The 25992-nt window shown below is 49.3% G+C and overlaps 2 long non-coding RNA genes across 2 annotated transcripts in view; one reads left to right on the top strand and one right to left on the bottom strand.

Moving 5' to 3' along the window:
• Positions 1-25992, bottom strand: part of LOC135305824 (uncharacterized) — a 42035-nt gene that overhangs the window by 3418 nt on the left and 12625 nt on the right. The gene's annotated exons all lie outside the window — the stretch shown is intronic.
• Positions 8738-14770, top strand: LOC135305823 (uncharacterized). Its single transcript, XR_010366801.1, has 3 exons — positions 8738-8863; positions 8976-9153; positions 12211-14770. It is a non-coding gene; the product is annotated as an uncharacterized LOC135305823 (long non-coding RNA).

The following is a 25992-nucleotide window of genomic DNA, read 5'->3' as shown; positions in this document are numbered from 1 at the left end:
CGGTTCCGAGGCACCCTTTTGATGGCCACCTGCAAGCCAAGGGGAGCAGCGGGCTCAGCTCAACGCCCGCCCCTGCCCAGCCCCATCCTCCTCCTCCTCCTCCTGCGCCCCCTCCTCCTTCGCCTGCCGCCGGTCCCGCCGCTCACCGGGGCGCCGTCCGAGAGCCGCGCCGCTGAGCAGACGCTGCCAAATCCTCCACGCCCCAGCAGCGAGCCCAGCCGGTACCGCTCCTGCAGGGCCTCCTGCGCCTTCCCTGCGGGCGGGACGCGGCTGTCAGCGCTCGGCCCGGGGCCAGCAACGGCCCCCGAGCGCCCCTCACCCGCCCCGGCCCGGCCATCCCCCGGCGTTCGCTCTTTGCAACGCGACCCGGGAGCCGCGGGGCCGGGGGCCGCGCTGCCGAGCGGCGGAGCTCGGGCCGGGCAAGCCGCAGCGGAGGCGGCGGGAGCGGCTGCGCTGCGTGTGTCCTCCGCGGGCCCCGGGAGGAGCCGGGGCCGGGGCCGGGGTCGGGGTCGGGGTCGGGGTCGGGGCCGGGGGCGGGGCCGGGGCCGGGGTCGGGGTCGGGGTCGGGGTCGGGGCCGGGGCCGGGCCAGGCGGAGCCAAAAGCCGGCGATGCCGCCCCAGGCACTGAACCCCGCCCAGCAGCGCCAGCGCCAGCACGGCCAGAGCCGGGCTGGGACCAGACCTCGGTGGGACGGCCGGGGGCGGGCACGGGGCAGCCCCGCCCGGGGCCGGGGGCGGGCCGGGGGCATGGCCCGGCCCGGCACGGGGAGAGGGAGGCGGGGAGAGGAGGGGAGACCGGGAAAGGGAGAGCGGGAGAGGTGCGGGGAAGTGGCAGAGGGAGAGGGAGGGGGAGAGGAGAAGGGAATCTAAAGTTTTTTGTCTCGCTGTCGCTGCTGCCGCTGCTGCTGCTGCAACTGCTGCTGCTGCCGCTGCTGCTGCTGCAACTGAAGCTCCGGGGCCGTTTGTCCCCGTGTCCGTTTGTCCGTTGCCCGCTCACCCCCGCCCCGAGCCCCACGTTCCCCGAGGGCAGCCCCTGAGCCTCTGCAAACACGGGAACTTTGCCGAGTTCAGCCAAGAGCCAGAGTCTGGACTCCTGCACAGTGGCTCAGGAATCCCCTCAGTCCCTGCTGTGCATTGTCCCTGCTGAGGGTCAAAGACTCTCAGAGCGCATTCCCTGAATGCAGAATTTGTACCTGACCCAAGCACTGCACTTACCTCTCCAACATTGCTTTCCAAGAAAAACAGGGGAAGCCAAACTGTGTGTAGGTCATGGTATCTTAAAATGTCTAAAACTTGCCAACTCATGGATCTTAGAAGTGAGATCTGTTTGGAATTAATGGGATGGACAACTAGTGCAAGATGGAAAAGGGGAGCATAAAAATAAATAGAGAAAAATGTCTTGAATTTTTTCAATTTTCATTTAATTTCTTAAAAGCTCTTTCAGTTTTTCCAGAATCTTCTCCTCAGTCCTGTTTGCTTTTTCCATGAACCTTTCCCGGAGAACGAGGTGCAGCTTCTGTCACAAGGTTGCCACCAACTGCAGCTTTCCACACTGTGTGTGCAGCACAACTCTTGCAGCAAAGCAGGACAAATATTTGAAGAATCTGGCAGCTTGTTCTTTTCTTTTCCTTGTGGGCTGGGCAGTTGTGCCATTGGTAAGGTTTTCATTGTTACTGTTCTACCCTAAGAAAACATGACGGGCTACCAAGAACTCCTGGGGAATGCAAGCCTGACTGAATGCAGAGAAACAATCTGCAGAGCCTGCAGCCAGAAGTGGAGAGCTGTGTGATCATCATTCCAACACCCCCAAGGACATCTTGAAAGTGATCTAGAAGATGAAAATGGGCTGACAGAGGGAGTTTGTTTCTGTGCTCACTTCAGATTCTTCTACATCTGAAATCAATTCTAAAATCTCCATCTAAATCAAGAGTACAATCAGTTCACGAAAAGCCCCAGAACAATCTGCACCTCTCAGGAGATGACTGAAAGAATCTGAAAAGGAAAAATGCAGGAGAAATGCATTTCTCAGCACTGCGGTATCTGCCTGCCTGAAACCCTCCTCCATTTCCTCTGCATCCCTGGATCTGTTGGTGTCAGTTCTGTATTTGGTGGTGCCTCCAGCCCTGAATCCCCTCATCTACAGCCTGAGGAACCAGGAGCTCAAGGGTTCAGTGTGGAGACTGATGACTGGACATCTTAGGAAGCATTAAACTGATTGCCAATTTCTGCAAATCACTTGTAACAAAATTAATTTTTGATAGTTCTGTTGGTTTGGTTCTTTGATTTCCCTGTCTTTTTTTTTTTTTTTTTTTTTTTAATATTCTCCCTAAAGCTAGATGATTGTTTCTGCCATTTCTGACTTTGTTTCTCTCCACCTTCCCTGTGGCCAGACTGTGACAATGAGGAACAGTGTTCTCAGTGACTTTAAAAGAACTAAAGGATCTCCCAGCAGAGTTTTCTCCAGAGATCCCTCTATTCTTGCTATCTCTGGAGCTGCAGCAGCAATGTCTGTGTGCAGAGCTGGGGCAGATCGGTGCTGGCACAGCAGCTGTGCCCAGCAGCAGCAGCAGCACTTGGTGTTGCCAGTGCTGCTGCCGTGGCCCTGCCCCGCTGCCCTGGTGGCCCTGGTGTTGCTGCAGGGCCTGAGTCCTGGGGGTGGCAGTGCCGGGGCTGCAGCAGGGACAGGCCATGGGCACTGCTGGGGCAGCGCTGACGCCTCAGGCCAGGCCCTGGGGGCTCCAGGCTCCTTGCCCGGGCTCTCTCAAGAACACGGCCAGGCCAATGCTCAGCACAGAAAAGCCCCAGGGTGAGCAGCCCCAGGCTGGCTGTGGGCAGGCTGGGGGCAAACAGCATGGCTGGGGCTGTGCAAGGGCCCTGGGGGAGACGGGAAGGAGCAGCAGAGCAGGGGCTGATCCATCCCCAGTGCGCTGCACAGCCCAGGGCAGCGTCCCAGAGCGTCCTGATGGAGCTGCCAACAACATCCCCCCTCTGCAGCCCTGGCCTCTCCCCCAGCTCACAGAGGTGCCACATCCTTGAAGGCACAGCCACGGCAGCACTGGCTCAGGAGCCCCTGTTTGCATTGCACAGAGCAGGCGGGAGCACCCCCATGCTGCTGCTGTGGGGACATCAACCTGAGGGAGCACAAATGCCATCAGCCCCTGGGGCCAGCAAGGTCTGGGGGACTCCAGGGAAACCACTCCGGTTTATTGTGACAAACATTTGAGATCACCAAGTCCAACCTGCACCCTAACACTACCTTGTCTACCCAGAGCATCGTCCAATTAACTTAACCACCGCTCCCTCATGTGCTTTCAAACAAACTTCTCCTCCAGACCCCTCATCAGCCTTTTTGGCCTTCTCTGGACACGCTCCAGCCCCTCCATGTCCTTCCTAAATTGGGGACCCAGAACTGGACACAGCACTCGAGGTGTGGCCTCACCAGTGCTGAGCACTGGAGAAGAATCACTGCCCTGCTCCCGCTGGCCACACCATTCCTGATCCTGGGTAGGAGCCATTGGCCTTCTTGGCCACCTGGGCACACTGCTGCCTCATGTCCAGCCTGCTGTCCATCAGTCCCTGCAGGTCCCTTTGTGCCTGGCTGCTGTCCAGCCACTCTGTCCCCAGCCTGTAGCACTGCAGGGGTTGTTGTGGCCAAAGTGCAGGACCCGGCACTTGGACTTGTTAAACCTCACCTTGCTGGATTTGGGCCCCGGATCCAGCCTGTCCAGGGCCCTGTGCAGAGCCCTCCTGCCCTCCAGCAGATCCACACTCACACCCAGCTTGGTGTCATCTGCAAATTTGCTGATGCTGGACTCAATCCCCTCATGCAGACGATCAATGCAGATACTGAAATCCACGCTGGCTGGCTCTGATGCCTCGGCCATCCTGTGGGTGCCCTGTGATGGCACTCAAGGTGATCTGTTCCATAACCTTGCCAGGCACCCAGGTCAGGCTGACAGGCCTGGAGTTCCCCAGATCCTCCTTCCAGCCCTTCTTGGGGATGGGCTCACACTGGCACCTCCACTCCTCTGGGACCTCCCTGCTGAGCCAGGACTGATGGTAAATGATGGAGAGCAGCTTGGGGAGATCATGCACCAGCTCCATCATCCCTCTAGGATGGATCCCATCTGATCCCAGAGACACCTGTGAGCACCTGAGTGGCTCAGCAGGTCTCCAGCTGCTTCCTCCTGGATTCCAGGGGGCTGTTCTGCTCCCTGTGCCCATCTACCAGCTCAGGAGAACACTTGTCCTGAGGATGGCCTGTCTTATTGTTGAAAACTGAGGCAAAGAAGGGGTGAAGTACCTCAGCCCATTCTTCATCTTTGGTAATCATATCCCTCACAGTATGAAATGCAGGTTGTCCTTACCCCTCCTTTTGACATTAATGTACCTATAAAAACATAATAATTATCCTTCACAGAAGTATCCATGTTAAGTCCTAACTGAGCTTTCACCTCTCTAATTTTCTTTCTGCATGACCTAACAACATCCTTAAACATTTCTTGATTTACCTGCCTCTAGGTCCAAAGGTGCTGCACCCTCTTTTTAATCCCTAAAAATATCCTTTTTAATCCCTTTTTAATCTCCCTTTTCCTTGAAAAGCTCCATGCCCAGCCAGGCCAGTCATTTCCCCCTCTGGGTCATCTTTCGGCAAAAAGGGACAGCCTACTCTTGCTCCTTCAAGATTTGTTTTTTGAAGTGTTTCCATCCTTCCTGGAACTCGTTTTTAGGGGCTGTTTCTCTTTAAAAAATCAATACCTGATTTGGTACTCCCCAAATGTGCATCCTCAATAGGCCAAAGTCTAATCTTATAAGTCCAGGGTAGAAAATTTATTGATGCCCTTCCTTCTTTCACAGAATATTGAAACAACTCATAATTTCATGGTGACTGTGCCCCAAACAGCCTCTGACCAGCACTTCTCCAACCAGCCCTTCTCTGTTCACGAACAGCAGGAGACAGAGCTTTCCTTGCGAGTGGGGATTGCAGGAAACCTCCCCAAAGCGCAGCTTGGAAGGTTCAGGCTGGAGCTGAGGAGAAAGCAAAGTCCCTGCCAGGGTGGAATTGTGGTGCTCGAGGTGTGGCAGCGTGAGGCTGGGCCATGGCCGGCTCTGTGTGCCAGGAGCCGGCAGCACTGGGTGCAGGGAGCCCAGGGAGGGCACAGAAACGCTGGCTGAGAAATGCTGGGGCACAGCGAGAGGGGCGAGTGCAGCCGGCCAGGGCACAGGAGCAGCACGCACAGGGGGCACAGCCTGCAGGACAGATGGCCAAGGGCTGGGCAGGGCTGGCAGGGCCACAGTCACCCAGGCCTTTGTGCCCTGGGCTCGGGCAGCGCCTCTGGAGGCCCCACAGCAGGAACTTTCCTGCCGGGGGCTGCACTTTGGCCCTCCCTCAGCCTCCCTGGCCAGGCTGGCAGGGGCTGCAGGTTGATGGCATTTGTCCTTGCTGCCCCTCACATCCCCCTGCCCCACAGAGAGCCCCGAGCCACCCGTGAGGGACAGGCCCTGCTGGCCCAGGCTGGGCTCAGGCCTTGGCCTTTCTGCTTCCCCCAGCCAGCCCAGGCCTTGCTCAGCATTGCAGTTCCCTGCCTGAGCCTTGGGCTCCCTGCACTCCTGGCCTCAAGGATCTGCTCTCAGCAGTCCCTGGGGAGCCTTTGGCACTCCCTGCCCTCACTGGGGCCCAGCCATGCTCCAAGGCACTTGGAGTTTTGCTGCTGACTCCTTGAGCAGCTTCTTCATCCTTCTCTCAGTGCCTGAGGCTCATGGACCCAGCCCCAAATCCACCGTGGGGCTGATTAAAATACAGAAAGCCCTGGCGGGCTCTTTCTCTTCCTTCAATTTTCCTCCAAGCCTCCAGGGCTTGTGAAGCTGCTTGGAGTCAGTCTGGAGTTCTGTTAAGGAGGGAGATTTCAAAGTGCATCGACAGCATGATGTTTGGTTTTAATCACGTGTGTGGGTTTTTATTTTTCAGTTCAGAAAAGAGGTGAAAGAACGATTCCCCAGGTGATCTTGATGCTGAATGTCTCCCTAGAAGATCTGGGCATGGAGAGGAACAAGCCCCTTGCAGGCTGACCCATTTTGGACAACCTGCTCCTCACCCCAGCCTCACCATGTCTGACATGGCCCACCTGGGACTGACATCCCAAAACATAAAAAAGTATGCATTTTTAAAATAAATAAGATTGATTAATTTAGAAAATTATAATTATGGTTTTTAAATTTATATTAGTATTACTGTATATTTCTATTACCTTTGATATTTATGTGAAAAATTGAATACATTTTTAGCAATCAAAAAATTATTTGCCATTGGTTTTAAATAAAACAATTCCTTTCATTAAATCATTGACCACTACTGGCCATTTATTTCTCCTTCTTAATGCTAATTAATGCTATTTTTAGATCTTTTGACATATTTTTTTATTGTTTTCACGGACAGGGTAAAAGGGGCCACTTTGGGGTCCCTGGAGACATTTCTGGGGCACATTTGGGGCAGTTTAGGGTCTGGGCAGTGTGATAAACAAGTCCACTGAATTTAAGGATCAAATAATTATCTTTATTATTTTTGCAAGCAAGAATAAGCAAGGACAGCGCTGGGCGGCCCGGAGTCTCCGCTCCACTTTGGCTCACAAAATTCCTATCCCCTGAGTCCACCTTTTATTGCCTTCTTCTCCGGGTTTAGGGATGACGTGATCTGTCTTCTGCGCTTGCTCATTCAGTTGCTAGGGGGTCTTTTTCTGCCTTCTGGTGGTCGTGGGATGAAGGCTTAGTCCCCCTTAGTCTTCCTCTTTGTGAACGCTGAGTGAACTTATGCCTTATAAGGCATATCTATACAGAACACTATACACTTTTCTGCAAGCTAAGCAATTCTTACTAGTACTATACACTTTCTGCAAGCTAAGCAATTCTAGCAAGTTTAAGGATTGTTATTACAGCTGCTTCTCATTACTTTCTTTCACAAGGCATAACTTTACATTGGAATTCCCAAAGCACTATAGTAAACCAGCAACCATATGTATCTGCACAATAAGTTTTTTTGGCTATTTAACTATTCTTTTATAACATATAGTTATTTAGCTATTGATTTAATTAATGAACAAATGTATTACTACTTATTACAAATCCTCCATTTCTTTTTTTACCAATTTTGTTCATGAAATCTTTCTAGGTCTTTCCTAGCAAGCATTAAATGAGCTGCCGCATCAGTTAAGCTATGTGCACTAATTATAGGTGCTAACTTCCTTAGTTTCTTCATCATATTCCAATTCATAATGAATAGAACTGGTGACAAAATAAAACCAAGCAGTCAATATCAACGGAACAAAAATGGGATGGCATATACTGTTTAGGACCCCAGTGGCATTAGGAGACAAACAGAAAATGGTATCCCACTGGATGTCACTCTGGAAATGTCAGTGGCTCAGCAGAGAGCTCTGGGAGTGACTGACACTGCACTGAGAGGGGCCACAGTCCTGCAAGGGTCTTTCATCAGGAGCAAACAGCAGCCTGGAGGGTGGGCAATGCTGGATCTGTACCACTGCGTGCTCATCCTTCACCTGAATGTGGAGCTGCCTCCAAAGTTGCCATGGATCACTTTTTCTTTTTCTCCTGTTGGGTATATTTTGGAGCAGCTGTTCTATGTGGCTTTTGATGGTGATCCTGTGGGAAGCAGCCATTTGCCTGCTGTGCTATCCTCACAACTAATACTAACTCTTCATTTCCTTTGGTTTTATTTGGCATTTTTTATCTATTTGTTTGATTGGTTTGCTGCTGGGTGTGTTTGTTTGTTGATTGGGTTTTTGTCTGATTTGGCTTGAGTTTTTTGTTTGCTTTTTCATAAAAGACTGGTGAAGTTGGCAAAGCCAAACTCAAGATAATGTAAACCAGGATCAGCTTTCCAGAAATTCCTTTTGGTAGGGTTTATCTGCATCCCCCAGGCTCAGGATCACTAGAATATTTTCAGGTTTTGCTCTGCATATCAGCCTGCCCAGACTCCGCTTGGTGTTTCACAAATGGAGAAGACAATGGACATTGTGCCAAGCTTCCTTTCAAACAGAAAAACCTGGGTCAGCATGACAGAAAAGAAGAAAAATAAATCACCAGTTAGAACAGAACCAGTGTCCCACCATCTTCCCCTCCACTGTTATTAATTTTGTACATTTAGAGGCAAACCTGGGTCTAAAGCTTGCATCTCTCAGTTCCTGATGCTATTTGCTACCCTGCAGCCTTGACTGGCCCTGATGTGACTGACTCCTGGGCAAGTGGGGCTGGGGATGGTCAGCCTGGAGAGAGGAGACACTGGGAGACCTCCCTGTGGCTGTGCAGGACTGGAAGGGTCCCACAGGAAAGAAGGGGACAGAGTGTTCAACAGGGCCTGTGCTGACAGGACAAGGGGGGATTGGCTTTCAACTGCAGGGGGTTGATTGAAGCTGCATCTAAGGAAGCTGCTCTTTTCCACTGGGGGTGGTGGGGCACTGGCCCAGGCTGTGCAAAGAGGCTGTGCATGCCCCATCCTTGGCAACAGGGCCCTGAGCAGCACGCTCTGGGGGAAGACTGCTCAGCTGGGAACAAGATGTTGTTCTTCAGGCTCCCTGCCAAGCCCAACCGTTCAGGGACTCCATCATTCCATGGTCTCCAGTGTCCACTTCAGATGGAGCCTGGGAACTGTGATGTCACAGCCCACGCTCCAGCTGGAACGTCCAGCGCCCAGCAAAGGGCACAACACAACCCTTGGCTGCTGTGTTCGCACGCTCTGCACCTTGCTCCTGCCCACTCTGCTTGTCAGCTTTCCTCAGTCCTGAAAGATCCTTAGTGCCTGGATTTCATCATCCAGCCCTGCAGGATGCTCCCCTTTGTTCTGGGGAAGGTCTGGTGCCATTCCATGGAGGTGGACACTCCCCACCTGCCCGGGTGGGCTGGAGCTCTGTGGGCATGGAGTGGGACAGGGAGCCCACTCTGAGGTTTTGCTACCTCTGCAGGCTGTCCCAGATGGAGAAGAGGAGATGGAGGTGGATATAGAGATTGATAGAGAGGAGGACATGGAGACGGAGGGAGAAGACACTGGGGAGGAGGAGATGGAGGTGGAGGTGGTTGTGGAAGAGGAGATGGAAGTGGATGTGGAAGAGTCCATTGAGGACATGGACATTGATTAAGAAGGTGAGGAAGAGGCCATGATCTTGGCATGAAGAGCAATGCCAGCAGCAGGACAGGCAGAGTGGGTCTCCTGCTGCCAGGCTGGGGCTGGGCTGGGTGCTCCCTGCTCAGGTGTTGAGAGCTTTGTAACAAGCTGGCTCCGAGCTAAAGCTCACAGTGAGATTAATTTGACCAAGATACAGAATGAAGGGAGTTGCTATCCCAATTAAACTGTGTCCTTGGCCCACGGATGAAGTAATGCACAGACACAGGTGGTGGAGCAAATAGCCTGGGAAAGTGGAATAGTTATACCAAAAACAGCACGTAGTTAGCTGATAGCTAGTTAGCCAATGGTGAGCTGGGATTTTGCACTATGCATGAGCTAATTAAAGGGTGTATAATAATCAGTGATTGGGGAATAAAGACGAGACTTGTGGATCATCATATGGTGAGCAAGTCTTCCTTCTCCATCAAATGGCTGACCCCGACGTCGACGACTGCGGACGGACACGGCTGCCACGGATGGGGAAGTAGGAGTGGGTCTCTCTGAAGCAAGGGGGGGGACGGCAAACGACCACTGCGGGTCGCGGCCCTAGGAGCTATAAAGGTAGTCCTAGCCTACGTGCTGCCAAAGTCTGTAAGCCTTGCAACAGCGCTGATTAGAAATGGAAAGGCAAGCAGCATATGATTTATTTATTTGCTTTTTAAAAAAGCAGCAGATTAAGGACATAGACTTGCAGAAAGAGCTCCCACAGTTGTTAGCTTACGGGTATGCACAAGGAGTTTCTCAAGATCCTTGTACAGTACGTAAGTTAACAGAGTGGCGTAAGTTCGGGACCAGGAGAGCGGTTACGCGCGCCGCGGGAGAGCCCGGGGCAGACGCGGCGGCGAAAACGCGTATGGTGGCGGCGGTGCCAGCGGTGCGGCGGCGCAGCGGGCCGAGCGCTGCGGCGGCAGCATGCTCGGTGCCGGGGGCGCTCCTGGCGCTGCGGCAGCGGAGCGGACCGAGCGCTGTGGCGGCGGCGTGCTCGGTGCCGGCGGCAGTTACGCGCACCGCGGGTCCAGTGACACGCACGGTGACAAAAACTCGCACGGCAGCTGTCCGCGGGGAAAGCGCACAGATTGCGAGGGGGGTGCCGGCCAGGGCCAAGCCAGCCAAAGCGAGACGCGGCAACCGAATACGCGGCAGCACTAAGTGCAGTGCCGGTGCTAGCGGAGGCGGACGCGCACCAGTAACGCAAAACCCGAAAGCTGGAGCTAGGAGGGCTTTTTCACTTTTTGCAAGCGCACAAAAGCACCAGCGGTGTGGGACGTGCTCCCGCTGGCTGCGGGTGCTGGCACAGAGCCAGGGAGAACCAGCCCGAGCGGAGACCCAGGCCGAGCGGAGCCCAAAGGAGATCGGGGCTGCGCGGGTCCGGGCGAGGGCGTTCCTTTCCGCACCCCCGGGATAGCGCAGACTGAGGCTGTGCCGGAGCAGGCAGGAGACGGGCGCGAGCTGACATTCCTCAAAGCACCGCCCTGTCACAGCTGCCTAGCAACCACAGCTGACAGCCCATCGCAACAATTCAAACAAGTGTCTGAGAAAAAACAAGTCAGGAATTTTCTTCAAGATCAGGATAGAAAACTTCTGAAACTTCACACAGTGCATCATACAGCAGATGTTATACAAGGCATTTCACCCAACTGTTCCACAGACTTTACAATTAGTTTACCAGGTTTTTTTTTTGTAAATGTGTTTGCTTTTAAAAGTGATTGAGTATTTGGGTTTGATGGCTTTAAGTTTGATGACTTTATTACCTTTCCCTTGCCTGAGGCGAGAACAACCTTTTAGGGGGGCAGAGTCTAAGTAAACTTCCTAGTTTCTGTTTGGACTACATGTGAGAAGATTTAAACTGTAATATTTCTGTATACTATGGTCTTTATGGTCTTTGCTCTCTTCTATTCATTAAGAGATGGCATTAGATAAATGGATGTAAATGTGCTAATTGTTTTTGTACTGTCCTTATTTTAAGTGAAATTATTTGTGTTTAAAATTATCTGTCATCTTTCTCAGTTTTGTTTTAAAATATTTATCCAAGATTCAAGGTTTTAAGAATTGTTGATGTTGAGTTTATAATCTTTGTTATTTTTAGTTTTTGTAAGTAATGCTGATAGATAGTGATTGTTGTTAATACTAGATGAATACTCTGGGAAGGTTGTCTTAACCCCCTCAAGCACTTCTTGTTAAGGAGTTTTCAGATTTTTTTGATGAGAATTGTTGTTGGTATATTGTAACATTTGCAGGCTTTTATGTGTTTTCCTTTCATGTGTTTTTCTATTTTTTTTTGTGTGATCACCTGCACGACACGTGTCTCTTTAAGATTCTGTCTTTTATTTCCTAACTATTTAGATGTTTCTGAAGGTTTTTAGCCAAATTACCAGTTTTGTGGTTCTTTTAATTATTATTACAGGAATACTCCAGCAGAGAATTCAAGAAGTTCGCTGTGTTTGGAAAATCTTTGTCTTGACAGAAACTTCAGAAGGATTCAATTATTTGCTAGTTTAATTAGTTTGTAACCCTAAGGTTTCTTATAAATAACAGTTGTTTTTAAAAGTCCTGTTTAAAAAATGTGTTAAGTGACACTCACCAATTAGAGTTTGGGCTCTGGCCAAGTTCTAACTCTATTTGGATGGAGTGACTGACAATCAACCCAGATGTTTTCTGCATCAAAAAGTATTCAAGTCCTTTTGACTTGGCAATTTGACCATCTATGACAGCTGAGCCATTTTCAGAGGTGATTTGGAGAAACATGAATCCGGACATGATTTCTCCAATTCTCTGTCATTTTAAGGTTTATCAGCTGTCGCAGACTCTGGGATAAGAGTTCAGTGTTGTAGTGTTTAGTAATTTTCTGATCTTATATGTGTTGTTAATTGTGTGTATTATCTAAATTAATTCCTAATTACTCTTATTATTACTCTTATCTTAACATTTCTTTATGTAACATTGCAAAATGAAACCAGGACCCATTCTTCACCTCTAGGATTTTGAGAAGATTCTTTAGTCCTGCAGGGATGTGGGATTTGTTTCTGTTTTAACAGGTGCCCTGTCTCAGCTTGAAAAGAAAACAGGGGAGCTCAGGGTATTGGAGTGGCTCTCTCCACCGCTACAGCAACAGAGAACTGTGAGATTGAAAATTGAAATGATTGCATCCCTCATAAAGAAAGGACGTTTTAGGGCAATCCAAGTTACAGGAGCGGAGCCTTCCACAATACGATTGCCCATTAAAAAGGACACGCTTGACTGGTATTTGGTGAACTCTGGGGAGCTCCAGGAAGCCCTTTCAGGAGCTGGAGCTGTCGTGGAGACTGGGAAACTGCATCCTAGTCCCCTCCAGTGGATGACAGAATGGGACTGGATAACAAAGCCCATTCGGAGTCTGTCACCATTAAGGGGGGCTATCACGGCCTTTACGGACGCTGGTAAAAAGTCCGAGAGAGCAGCCGTGACATGGAAACAGCAAGGACAGTGGCGACAACATTTGTTAGATGCAGATGCCAGGGACAGTCTACAGACATTGGAACTTTTAGCTGTAGTATAGGCAATGATGAATTTAAAAGGTCCTTTGAATATTGTGACTGACTCCCTTTATGTAGCAGGAGTAGCTGCCAGGGTACTATACTGGGGGAGGGGATATCTTTGTGTTTCCTCTCCAACAGGACCCTTGTGGATCCCCGTGAAGTGGACTTGAGCTGTACCAGATGTTGAGGACCATTGCGGCCTTGTCACCGGAGGACAAAGAGAGGGTGCACAACAAACTGACGCTGATATTGCGACCCTATTTGCAGCGCCTCCAGCCCTACTCTAACGACGCGCGACGTGCCTGCGTTCATCTTCCTGACGATTGGATTGAGTGGTGTCAGGACCTTACGGTAGAAGTAAAAGCCCCTCAATCACAGCCATGCTTGGACTGTGGGGACAATAAATGCGCTGCATGGATCGCGCTAGACTGTGGAGGCTGTAATAAGGTGTTTTGGTTGGAGCAATCGACCGTTCGGCAAAACTGGTGCCGGAGCTGCCGATTCTCTTGGAACTTGCAGAACTCGTGGCAGCGAGCACTAAGGGATTTTACAGGGCTTGATTTGGGAGGATCGTTAGACTTGTATGAAGCCCCGGAGCAAATTATTTTGGCATATGTTACTTAGCAACTTAAGACCTTGTGTGAGCGAGCGGAAACAGGTAGTAGTAGCCACACTTTTACCTGGAGGGGCAGCTAATAAGGCCATGAATTTGGCCAAGCAATTAGGCTGCTGGGCCAAAGACGAACTGAATGCCACCTCCCAGGTATTGGACATGCTGTCTCAAGATGTACAAAGTGTAAATCACGCAGTATTGCAGAATACAGCAGCAATCGATTTCTTATTATTAGCTCAAGGCCATGGTTGTGAAGAATTTGAGAGTATGTGTTGTATGAATTTATCAGATCATTCTGTATCAATATGCTATAGAGATATTGTATGATAGTATTGCTAATGCTTGTGTTACCATGCTTGCTTAATTGCATACAAAGAATAGTGAGTCAGATGATGAAAAGGGCTTGGAAAACAACACTTCTAGCCCAAAAAGAAAACGGGGGAAATGTTGAGAGCTTTGTAACAAGCTGGCTCCGAGCTAAAGCTCACAGTGAGATTAATTTGACCAAGATACAGAATGAAGGGAGTTGCTATCCCAATTAAACTGTGTCCTTGGCCCACGGATGAAGTAATGCACAGACACAGGTGGTGGAGCAAATAGCCTGGGAAAGTGGAATAGTTATACCAAAAACAGCACGTAGTTAGCTGATAGCTAGTTAGCCAATGGTGAGCTGGGATTTTGCACTATGCATGAGCTAATTAAAGGGTGTATAATAATCGGTGATTGGGGAATAAAGACGAGACTTGTCGATCATCATATGGTGAGCAAGTCTTCCTTCTCCATCACTCAGGGACATTGTACCCAGGGCATTGGATTCTGTTGGCCATCCACAGCCTGTCCTGTGCCTGCTTTGCTCCACACAAGCTCCATCCCAGACCCAGCCAGGCTCAGTTCTGCTAGCAGAGTCCTGCTGCTGTGCCAGCTGTGCCAGCCTGGGGGCACATGCAAGAGCCCTCTGTGCCTGACTGGAGTGACCGTGGCATTTGCTATTCTTCCAGGTGCGAAGGACATCATGGAGAGAGATGCCACCTTTTGTACATACGTTTTACACTTTGATGTTGACTTTAGGATATAGGTTTTTGTGGAGAGCCTCGTAAAGGAATGGCTCGCAGAGAAGGGACATAGTCAGACGAATCTGTTCAAGTTAGAGGACATATAGGCCGGAGGTAGCCTGAAGGACAGGGTGTCCTTGTGAGGAAGGAACATGTGCAAGAACGTGGTAAACAGGATGTCGAGAAGGAAGTGAGAGCCTGATAAAAACCGCAAAAGTGCAGAAGTGCACAGTTATGATGCAAATGCAATATAACCAATCATGAGCTATGATTTTGTACTATGCATGAGCTAATTAAGAATGGTATATAACCAGCTGTACAAGGCACAATAAACGAGATCTGCTGATGACCAACTGGTGTCCAGTCTCCCTTCTCCGACAATGGTGACCCCGACGTCGCCCCTGCGCTAAAGAAAACGGGGGAGGACACGCCACGGTCGGTGAAGTAGCGGTGGGACCTGCTGCAACCGGGTCGGTGCCAAACGAGGGAGGGAAGGCACCCCCAAGAGCTACAGCGGTGGTCTTGGGCCCTACGTGCTGCCGGAGCCGGAGAGTTGCAACAGCGCTGACGACACAATGGACAGGCAAGCAGCATATGATTTATTTATGTCCACTTTGCAAAAAAGAGGTGTTACAGACATAGATGTAAGGAAAGAGGTTCCGGGGTTGCTTGCCTGGGGGTACGCAAAGGGTGTGTTTGCCAACCCTCATACAGTACATGAACTTAGTGAGTGGCGCAAATTGGGAGATTTACTTTGGGAAGGCGTTTTAGAGGATGATAAGACTGCTAAGAAGTTAGGAAAGATTTGGCGGGTTGTCCATAATGCATTGTTAAAGCAACAGGCTGAAAAGAGAGCCGCTCTGGAGGCGGTAGAAGCGTATAAGAGAAACACCCAATATGGCACTGCGGGTGAACCTGGAGCGCCTAGTGTTTCACAGGTCATATTGCCTGCCCCTGGGGAAGGTGTGCCACCCTCTGCACCTCCTCTTTCTGAGGAGCTGGGCACAGCCGCTAACCCGCCGAAAATCAGCGAAGAGAGTACATCCCCTCTGAGTCAAGAGCTCGATTTGCTTGGCAGCCCTGAGTCTAATGCTCGGGTCTCTCAGCTGGAGCCAGATCCTGTCCCTGGGGCGCAGAGCGACTTGTGGGAGGAAATGGCTAGGCAGCGGAGAGAAGCCTGGAACGCATTAGCCAAACACGGGCTAGAACAGGGGGATGATTCCATATTGGAGGCGGCGCGCAGTTGGGCTTTCCCTGTGACCTATACCCAAGGGGTGAATCAGCAAGGACAACCCGTACAAGTTGGTACATATACACCACTAGATTGGAAATTGCTAGCTCAATTGCGGCAAACAGTGAGTCAATTTGGCTTTAAAAGCGAACCTGTCAAACAAATGTTGGATTACTTGTTTGAGACGCAGCTATTGCTCCCTAATGATTTGCGTTGCATAGCTAAGTTAATCTTTACCCAACATCAACAACTTTTATTCAATGCCCATTGGCAAGCCTTTGTTAATGAATCAGTTGCCGTTCAGAGAGCCCAGGGGGACCCGCTGCGTGGGGTGACGGTAGAAGAGTTAATGGGACTAGGAGCCTACCGTAGGGCAGAGGCGCAGATGATTTCTGGACCAGATAAGGTGAGGGAGGCTATGAGACTGGTGAGAAATGCTATTGATCAAGTGAAAGATAGCTCTGGTGTCCCTATGTATATGGGAATCAAACAAGGAAGGGAGGAAACCTTTGGGTCTTTTGTTGATAGGGCTGCTGCAGCTATAGAAAGGGCCGGAGTTCCAGAATACATGAGGGGGGCGCTGTTGAAGCAATGTGCTCTACAGAATAGCAACGATGCCACGCGGAGAGTTTTATCAACGTTAGGTGCTAATTGGACCATTGAGGAGGCCCTGGAGAGAATGGCGTTACAGCCAACAGGGTCACAAGCTTTTCTAGTTGATGCAATAAAGGAGTTAGGTTTAGGGTTACAAAAACAAGCAGAATCTGCGCAGTCACAAGTGTTAGCCGCTCTTGCTCCACTCCGCGCTCCTGCACTGGCCGCTTCCACTGAGCGAAGACCGCCTTCCCTTCGATGCTATCGGTGCGGAAAAGGCGGTCACATGCGCAGAGACTGCCGTTCTACGGGAATCTGGTGTCAGAACTGCCAATCCAACACGCACAACACGTCTGCTTGTCGCCGGAGACCGGGAAACTGGCGGCCGAGCGTGAATGGCAACCGCGCCCCGACACAAATAGCTGCCGTGACATCAGCGCCACCTCCTGCCTTCAACCAGCCACCACAGGGAGTCTCGGCCTCGACTTGGCAGCAGCAGTAAGAACGACCCTAATGACATCGCGCCCTGTAAAAATTTCGACAGGCGTGCGCGGCCCCGTCTTGATTAATGGACAACCACACGGAGGATTGCTGTTAGGCCGCTCTTCTGTTTCTATTATGGGATTGTTTGTATTACCTGGAGTCATTGATGTGGATTATACAGGCGACATAATGATTATGGCCTACACTCCTTTTCCTCCCTTGACTATAGAAGCTGGCCAACGCATTGCACAATTTATTCCGCTACCGCAATTAACAAAAGAGCTGCAGCCACGTACGCAATGCTCTCGCGGCAATCAAGGGTTTGGATCATCTGGATTAGCGTTGCTAACAATAGATTTGCACAGCCGTCCAAAAAGAAAGGTGTTAATAACCTACGGGGACCAATCTCTTGAACTTTGGGGACTTTTGGATACTGGTGCAGATACAAGCATCGTATCCCCTGAAAAATGGCCACAGGACTGGCCCGCAACACAAACAGCAGATACAGTGACAGGTGTTGGGGGCTACACATTGGCACAAAAAACACCTCCAGTTAGGATTACCTTGGATGGACAGACCCTGGTAACGGTACTGTCAATAGTATCGTTACCTCCCACGGTCCACTGCCTCATTGGCAGAGATATTCTAGCCCAGCTAGGGGTGGTTCTGTCCAATGAGCACCCTTTGGGGTAATCGCCATTGCTTGGACTTTCCCGATTCCACTTACTTGGACTACTGATATGCCAGTAATGGTTAAGCAATGGCCGTTGAAAAGGGAAAGTCTTCTCCATGCTCACCAGCTAGTGCAAGAACAGTTTCAACAAGGACACCTGAAGCTATCCACAAGCCCATGGAATACTCCAATTTTTGTAATAAAAAAGAAGTCAGGCAAATTTCGTCTTTTACACGATTTGAGGGCAGTAAATGAACAAATGGAGCCAATGGGAGCATTACAACCAGGCCTTCCCAATCCTGCCATGCTCCCTCAAGACTGGCCTCTTTTGATCATTGATTTAAAAGACTGCTTTTTTACTATATCCCTACATCCTCAGGATACGAAACGTTTCGCTTTTACATTACCAGCGATTAATCGAGGAGAGCCAGATAAGCGTTTTGAATGGACTGTTCTTCCACAAGGAATGCGTAACTCTCCTACTTTATGTCAACTCTATGTAGATGCGGCATTACAACCGCTGAGGGTGCAATGGCCAAATATCATTATCTATCATTATATGGATGACATCTTATTCGCTCAACCAACTCCTTTTACACCGCAACAATTAAAAGACATTCAGGCCACACTGGCTATGGCCTCTCTTGTGATAGCTGAGGAAAAGATACAACAATCTACCCCATGGAAATACCTCGGATGGTCAATTACAAACCAGATAATTCGGCCACAAAAGCTGCACTTGACGACTAAGATTGCCACCCTCAACGATGCTCAGAGGTTATTGGGAGATCTTCAATGGCTGAAACCCGTTATTGGAATTCCGAATTCTCTATTGGATCAGCTCCGTCCACTCCTAAGAGGTACAGACCCAGCAGCGCCCGTTCATCCTACGCCACAACAGGAAACCGCTCTGCAAGAAATTATCCATTGTATTGAGCTTGGCTTTGTCTCTCGTCACGATCCGGAACTTCCAATCACCCTTACTGTGTGGAATACCCCTCTACATCTTCTAGGTGCTTTAACACAATGCATAAAGAAAACGGGGGAGATTAGGGTCTTAGAATGGATCTCCCCGCCATTGCAAGTGAAAAGGACAATTAACACAAAAATTGAACAGGTTGCTGCCCTAGTGCGAAAGGGACAGAGTAGAATTGTAGAAGTTACCGGGGCAGAACCAGTAACCATTTATTTACCCATGAGGAAAGGAGATTTGGATTGGTACCTGAGCAATTCAGAGGAGCTACAAGTAGCACTTTTGGGGTCTGGATCGCACATTTTTACAGGGACGCTTATTCCAAAGCATTTTCATTGGTTAAAAGAATGGGACTGGATTACGAGACCTTTGCGAGAAGAAAAGCCTATTTCAGGTGCTGTTACCGCCTTCACTGATGCGGGAAAGAAGTCAAGGACGGCGGCCATCACATGGAAGAAGGGATCCCGATGGAAAAAACAAGTCCTGAGAGCTGACCCTAAAGACAGTTTACAGACTCTAGAGCTACTTGCCGTTGTTTGGGCCTTAAGCGAACTGAAAGGGCCCTTGAACGTTGTCACTGACTCCTTTTATGTTGCTGGGGTAGCGCGAAGGGTAGAGGATGCCTCTGTAAAAGAGGTCCAGAATAAGAGATTATATGAATTGCTGATGCAGCTTAAGAGAGCTTTGGCAGCCCGTTCAGCACCTTATTGCATTATCCATATTAGGAGTCATAGGTGGAATGTTGGCCTCGGTGAGGGCAATGCAAGAGCAGATAAGTTAGTTACCACTGTCGCGGATGATAGGATGATTAGTGCCCGAGAATCCCATGTTAGGTACCATCAAAACGCTAAGGGACTGGCAAGGGAATTTATAATTAGCATGTCAGAGGCAAAAGTTATAGTTAGAGCCTGCCCAATATGCAGCTTTCACAATGGCGGAGTAGGGCTGGGGTGTGGAGTGAACCCTCGTGGATTACGGAGTAATGAAGTGTGGCAGATGGATGTTACCCATGTGCTACAGTTTGGGAGGCTGAAATACATACATGTAACCATAGACACTTATAGTAAATATGTGTGGGCTACAGCACAGGCAGGAGAGAAAGCTTTTTACGTAATCAGACACTTAACCAGTTGTTTTGCAGTTATGGGAGTACCAGAGGAAATAAAAACTGATAATGGACCGGCGTACGCAAGTAAAAGCTTAAGTCAATTCATGAGGCAGTGGGGTATTAAACATGTTACAGGAATACCACACTCTCCTACAGGACAAGCCATAGTGGAGAGGGCAAATAGGACACTCAAGCAATATCTGTTAAAACATGAGCAAATAGTTGATCCACAGGAAAGGCTGTTTAAAGCTCTATATGTAATGAACCATTTGTGTGTATTTGGGGAAGAAGCTGAGCCCCCTGCTGTACGTCATACCAGCAAGGCAGAGTCTGAAGGGAAAACAAATCAAAAAGCATGGGTCCGCTACCGGGATCCTAAAACAGGAATATGGAATGGCCCTGTCGAAGTAGTATATTGGGGCAGAGGTTATGTTTGTGTTTCCACTCCTACAGGAACTCTATGGATTCCCGCTAAATGGGTGAAACCTGCTTCAAATGATCGAACAGTTGGAGAGACTATCGCAGCAGGACCAACAGAGGACTCAGCAGAAGTTGTCGCTGATCCTACAGCCTTACTTGCGGACTTTGGCCAACTATAACATTAACGCACGGGATGCTTTGCTGACTACGCCGTCTAATTGGGTATATTGGTTAGGCCAATACGGGAACCAGGGAATTGCACCCTTCCGGCCACTAAGGCATCTTCCTTGCTGCAGCTGTGAAAATCCGCTTTGTGAAGCTTGGATAGCATTCCGTTGTGGAGGGTGCAATAGAGTTTTTTGGACAGAACAGAATTTGATTTATGAGTTATGGTGTGGGGAATGTCAAGGGGATGATTTGAGGCAGGATGATTGGGGCCTAGCTTTCGAACGAGAATCAGGAGTACGATATGCACAGGCGCGAAGAGTATACGAGGCGCCAGAACAGCTCATCTTAGCTTGGGCACGGTGGATGGTTAAAGGTTGGATACACAGATGTCAAAAATTGGCGAACTCACATATACTTGCTGCACGGTGTAAGTACAAGGTGCCGCATCTTGGTTGTTTTTACCGTGCTTACCTTGGCCCAATTTGGGAAGACCCTGATACTGCTTTAGACCGCTGCATTGCGAGAGTGCAACGCCTTCATGTAGGTAAAGCATCCCCTAAACACAACAATAAGTGAAAAGGTAACTAGTTACAATGGGCAAATTTGTGTGGATAGTTTGCTTGGCTGTTATCTTAAGCTATACTACTGGTGAGGAAAATCATTCTAAAATAGCTGGCTGGTTTCCAAGACAAAACATGTGGGTCACGCTTGCCAAGGCCTTAAATCGCACCAATTTTTGTGTGTCGCTGGCTCGACCAGAAGATCCCTTTCATACATGTTTAATAGGAGTTCCTTTAAACAATACTGAAGCAAAAATTTTGACAAGCCAAAGTAGAGGGCAGATTGCACGGTGCAACAACACAAAGGGAATCATGGAATGTCTAAAGGATTATGACTCCTGGGACGATCGTCTCCCCTATGGTAACCCACCACAAAGGTTAGAGATTCTTGGTACATTGCATGCAGAAGCTTGTATATACATTAATAGTTCTAGGTGGTCTTGTAATGAAGGTAATGGGGCTTGGTGTAATCTTACTGGAACCACAAGTATTAAACTAGAAGGGGAACTATGGCAGAACCACTCTCGATGGTGCAAAAACCTAGCACGCAATGAATCCCATCCAGCCCCAGGTACTACTATACCCAGAAAGCTGCCCCCCGGCATATTTTTGCTCTGTGGAGATCGTGCCTTTTCTAGTATCCCTCAGAAGCCTGTGGGAGGCCCTTGCACATTTGGCAAGTTGACGGTAGCTCTTCCTTCACAAGAAATGCTCCAAGCAATGCAGGTAAATTCTACCCGGTTTACCATCACTCGCAGAAAACGAGGCGCTATAGATTCCTCGTGTGACGATAATGTTCAATTATTTAACAGAGCCGAACAAATTGTAGCTTCACTGTTTTTGCCAGGTTTGGCTGCAGGCCATGCGCTTTTTGAATTAGAAAAATTACAATGCTGGGTCGCAAAACAGGCTAATGCCACCTCGGGAATTCTTTCTGCTTTGGCTAACGACGTGGATACTGTTAGACATGCGGTGTTACAGAATAGAGCCGCTATAGATTTTTTGCTTTTAGCACATGGGCATGGATGTGAGGATTTCGATGGTATGTGTTGCATGACTCTAGATAACAGCTCAGAATCCATTCACGCCAAGATTCAAAAGCTTCAAGAGCATACTCAATTGTTACAAAGGGATGACACATTCTTTGGGCTCAGCTTCGAGGGGCTAGGCATTACCGGTTGGCTGAAACATATTATTCAGCTTATAATATTAATCGCTATAATTGCCTTAAGCATTTTAATGTTTTTGCCTTGTTTGCTGCAGTGTATGCAGAGAATGATCATGTCCGCCTTTGATCAAAAAAAGGTAGCAATGCTTGCTCATAAAGAAAACGGGGGAAGTGTGGAGAGCCTCGTAAAGGAATGGCTCGCAGAGAAGGGACATAGTCAGACGAATCTGTTCAAGTTAGAGGACATATAGGCCGGAGGTAGCCTGAAGGACAGGGTGTCCTTGTGAGGAAGGAACATGTGCAAGAACGTGGTAAACAGGATGTCGAGAAGGAAGTGAGAGCCTGATAAAAACCGCAAAAGTGCAGAAGTGCACAGTTATGATGCAAATGCAATATAACCAATCATGAGCTATGATTTTGTACTATGCATGAGCTAATTAAGAATGGTATATAACCAGCTGTACAAGGCACAATAAACGAGATCTGCTGATGACCAACTGGTGTCCAGTCTCCCTTCTCCGACAGGTTTTAGGGCTTTTTGTCTTCTGTAAATACGTTTCATATATTTTTTGTTAGATAGGTTTTTCTGTATATATGTTCTATCGATTGTTGTTGTTACAAATATTCTTACAATGTAAATATGTTCTGTATTTTTGCTGCTGTTCTTCTCTAATAAACAAATTTTATTTTTCACACCCCAGTTCTCCTTGCATTTGCTTCAGGCACAGGCAGCATTTTGCAAAGTGGTTGTTTCCACTTGCTCCAGGTTCCCAGGGCTGGAGGTCAGAAGTAGATGAAGGGGAAAAAATCCACAATTAAGAGTGTCCATGACACCCAGAGCCAAAAGAAGCGCAGGGCATCAGGAAAGAGGGAAGCACGTGCTCCAAACAACAGCAGAAATGAAGTGAGAGCTCTGGAGGGAACACAAGAAAGAAGAAGTCTGAAGAAAGGAAAAAACGTCTCCCCACAAGGTGTTTTGCTTTTTTTCATTGAGAGTCTCTTCTACCATGTGGTGGAAACCCAGAAAAATGAAGGTCAGGAGAAGCATGGTTTATTGGGAACATTCCTGCATAGTAGACAATCCTTGTGCAAATCATCCCATGCAGCACTCACATATTTAATTGCTTCTCTTCCTGGGGAAGCAGAATTGCTTTATTTACTCCAAGCAAGATTTTCTCCCTCCTCCCTGGCAAAGAACAAGCTCCCATCCTGGCAAGCGCTCGCTGCTTTCCTTAACACTCATCACACCCATGCTAAGGAGAGTGGAGCAGGTTAATTTATCACTTGTTGCAAGTTCTAAGTCCTTCTTAGATAAGGACCACGTTCAGCTGAGTGACAGTGAAGCAAAATGGCAAGCCAGGAATCAATTTCCCTACACACAATATCCTCCAGTCACATGGATGGTTTCTCACTGGCACACAGGAGGAAGGAAGGAACACAAATGCATCATTGTTCATCAAGTCATACATGTTGAGGGATGAACAGATCTCACGGGGATATGGAAACCCCCCCTGAAAAGCAGTTCAGAGAAAGCCTGAGCTGTTTTGTGGTCCTAGGCATGAAGATGCTCAGGATCTTCCACAGATGCTCAGCAGGCAGTAGGATTGCGGTTGGATGTCACTCTGCAAATGCCAGTGGCTCAGCAGAGAGCTCTGGGAGTGACTGACACTGCACTGAGAGGGGCCATAGTCCTGCAAGGGGCTTTCATCAGGAGCAAACAGCAGCCTGGAGGGTGGGCAATGCTGAATCTGTACCATTGCGTGCTCATCCTTCACCTGAATGTGGAGCTGCCCCCAAAGTTGCCATGGATCACTTTTTCTTTTTCTCCTCTTGGGTATATTTTGGAGCAGCTGTTCTATGTGGCTTTTGATGGTGATCCTGTGGGAAGCAGCCATTTGCCTGCTGTGCTATCCTCACAACTAATACTAACTCTTCATTTCCTTTGGTTTTATTTGGCGTTTTTTATCTATTTGTTTGATTGGTTTGCTGCTGGGTGTGTTTGTTTGATTGATTGATTGGGTTTTTGTCTGATTTGGTTTGAGTTTTTTGTTTGCTTTTTCATAAAAGACTGGTGAAGTTGGCAAAGCCAAACTCAAGATAATGTAAACCAGGATCAGCTTTCCAGAAATTCCTTTTGGTAGGGTTTATCTGCATCCCCCAGGCTATGGATCACTAGTGTATTTTCAGGTTTTGCCCTGCATATCAGCCTGCCCAGACTCCGCTTGGTCTTTCACAAATGGAGAAGACAATGGACATTGTGCCAAGCTTCCTTTCAAACACAAAAATCTGGGGCAGCATGACAGAAAAGAAGAAAAATAAATCACCAGTTAGAACAGAACCAGTGTCCCACCATCTTCCCCTCCACTGTTATTAATTTTGTACATTTAGAGGCAAACCTGGGTCTAAAGCTTGCATCTCTCAGTTCCTGATGCTATTTGCTACCCTGCAGCCTTGACTGGCCCTGATGTGACTGACTCCTGGGCAAGTGGGGCTGGGGATGGTCAGCCTGGAGAGAGGAGACACTGGGAGACCTCCCTGTGGCTGTGCAGGACTGGAAGGATCCCACAGGAAAGAAGGGGACAGAGTGTTCAACAGGGCCTGTGCTGACAGGACAAGGGGGGATTGGCTTTCAACTGCAGGGGGTTGATTGAAGCTGCATCTAAGGAAGCTGCTCTTTTCCACTGGGGGTGGTGGGGCACTGGCCCAGGCTGTGCACAGAGGCTGTGCATGCCCCATCCTTGGCAACAGGGCTCTGAGCAGCACGCTCTGGGGGAAGACTGCTCAGCTGGGAACAAGATGTTGTTCTTCAGGCTCCCTTGCAAGCCCAACCGTTCAGGGACTCCATCATTCCATGGTCTCCAGTGTCCACTTCAGATGGAGCCTGGGAACTGTGATGTCACAGCCCACGCTCCAGCTGGAACGTCCAGCGCCCAGCAAAGGGCACAACACAACCCTTGGCTGCTGTGTTCGCACGCTCTGCACCTTGCTCCTGCCCACTCTGCTTGTCAGCTTTCCTCAGTCCTGAAAGATCCTTAGTGCCTGGATTTCATCATCCAGCCCTGCAGGATGCTCCCCTTTGTTCTGGGGAAGGTCTGGTGCCATTCCATGGAGGTGGACACTCCCCACCTGCCCGGGTGGGCTGGAGCTCTGTGGGCATGGAGTGGGACAGGGAGCCCACTCTGAGGTTTTGCTACCTCTGCAGGCTGTCCCAGATGGAGAAGAGGAGATGGAGGTGGATATAGAGATTGATAGAGAGGAGGACATGGAGACGGAGGGAGAAGACACTGGGGAGGAGGAGATGGAGGTGGAGGTGACGGTGGAAGAAGAGATGGATGTGGATATGGAAGAGTCCATTGAGGACATGGACATTGATTAAAAAGGTGAGGAAGAGGCCATGATCTTGGCATGAAGAGCAATGCCAGCAGCAGGACAGGCAGAGTGGGTCTCCTGCTGCCAGGCTGGGGCTGGGCTGGGTGCTCCCTGCTCAGGGACATTGTACCCAGGGCATTGGATTCTGTTGGCCATCCACAACCTTTCCTGTGCCTGGTTTGCTCCACACAAGCTCCATCCCAGACCCAGCCAGGCTCAGTTCTGCTAGCAGAGTCCTGCTGCTGTGCCAGCTGTGCCAGCCTGGGGGCACATGCAAGAGCCCTCTGTGCCTGACTGGAGTGACCGTGGCATTTGCTTTTCTTCCAGGTGCGATGGACATCATGGAGAGAGATGCCACCTTTTTGTACATACGTTTTACACTTTGATGTTGACTTTAGGATATAGGTTTTAGGGCTTTTTGTCTTCTGTAAATACATTTCATATATTTTTTGTTAGATAGGTTTTTCTGTATATATGTTCTATCGATTGTTGTTGTTACAAATATTCTTACAATGTAAATATGTTCTCTATTTTTGCTACTGTTCTTCTGTAATAAACAAATTTTTCTTTTCACACCCCAGTTCTCTTTGCATTTGCTTCAGGCACAGGCAACATTTTGCAAAGTTGTGCTTTCCACTTGCTCCATGCTCCCAGGGCAGGAGGTCCCTGGCACAGCCACCCCAGGAGTGGGGGTCCCTGTGCACAGAGGGGTCCCACTGACAGAGGTGAGCCTCTCCTTGCAGTTTCTCTGGACACACTTGGGAGCTGTAGGGGCAAAGCCCAGCGTGCCCTGGCCCATGGATCCCATGTTGGAGCAGGGCTGAGCCTGTGTGCTCCTGCAGAGCCTCAGCCATGCCTCTTCCCTGGGCAGCCCCAGGGCTAAGGAAGGT

The sequence above is a fragment of the Passer domesticus genome, chromosome 8, assembly GCF_036417665.1.
Source record: "Passer domesticus isolate bPasDom1 chromosome 8, bPasDom1.hap1, whole genome shotgun sequence".
NCBI classification, from domain to species: Eukaryota; Metazoa; Chordata; class Aves; order Passeriformes; family Passeridae; genus Passer; species Passer domesticus.
This window is presented reverse-complemented; position numbering and strand designations above follow the sequence as displayed.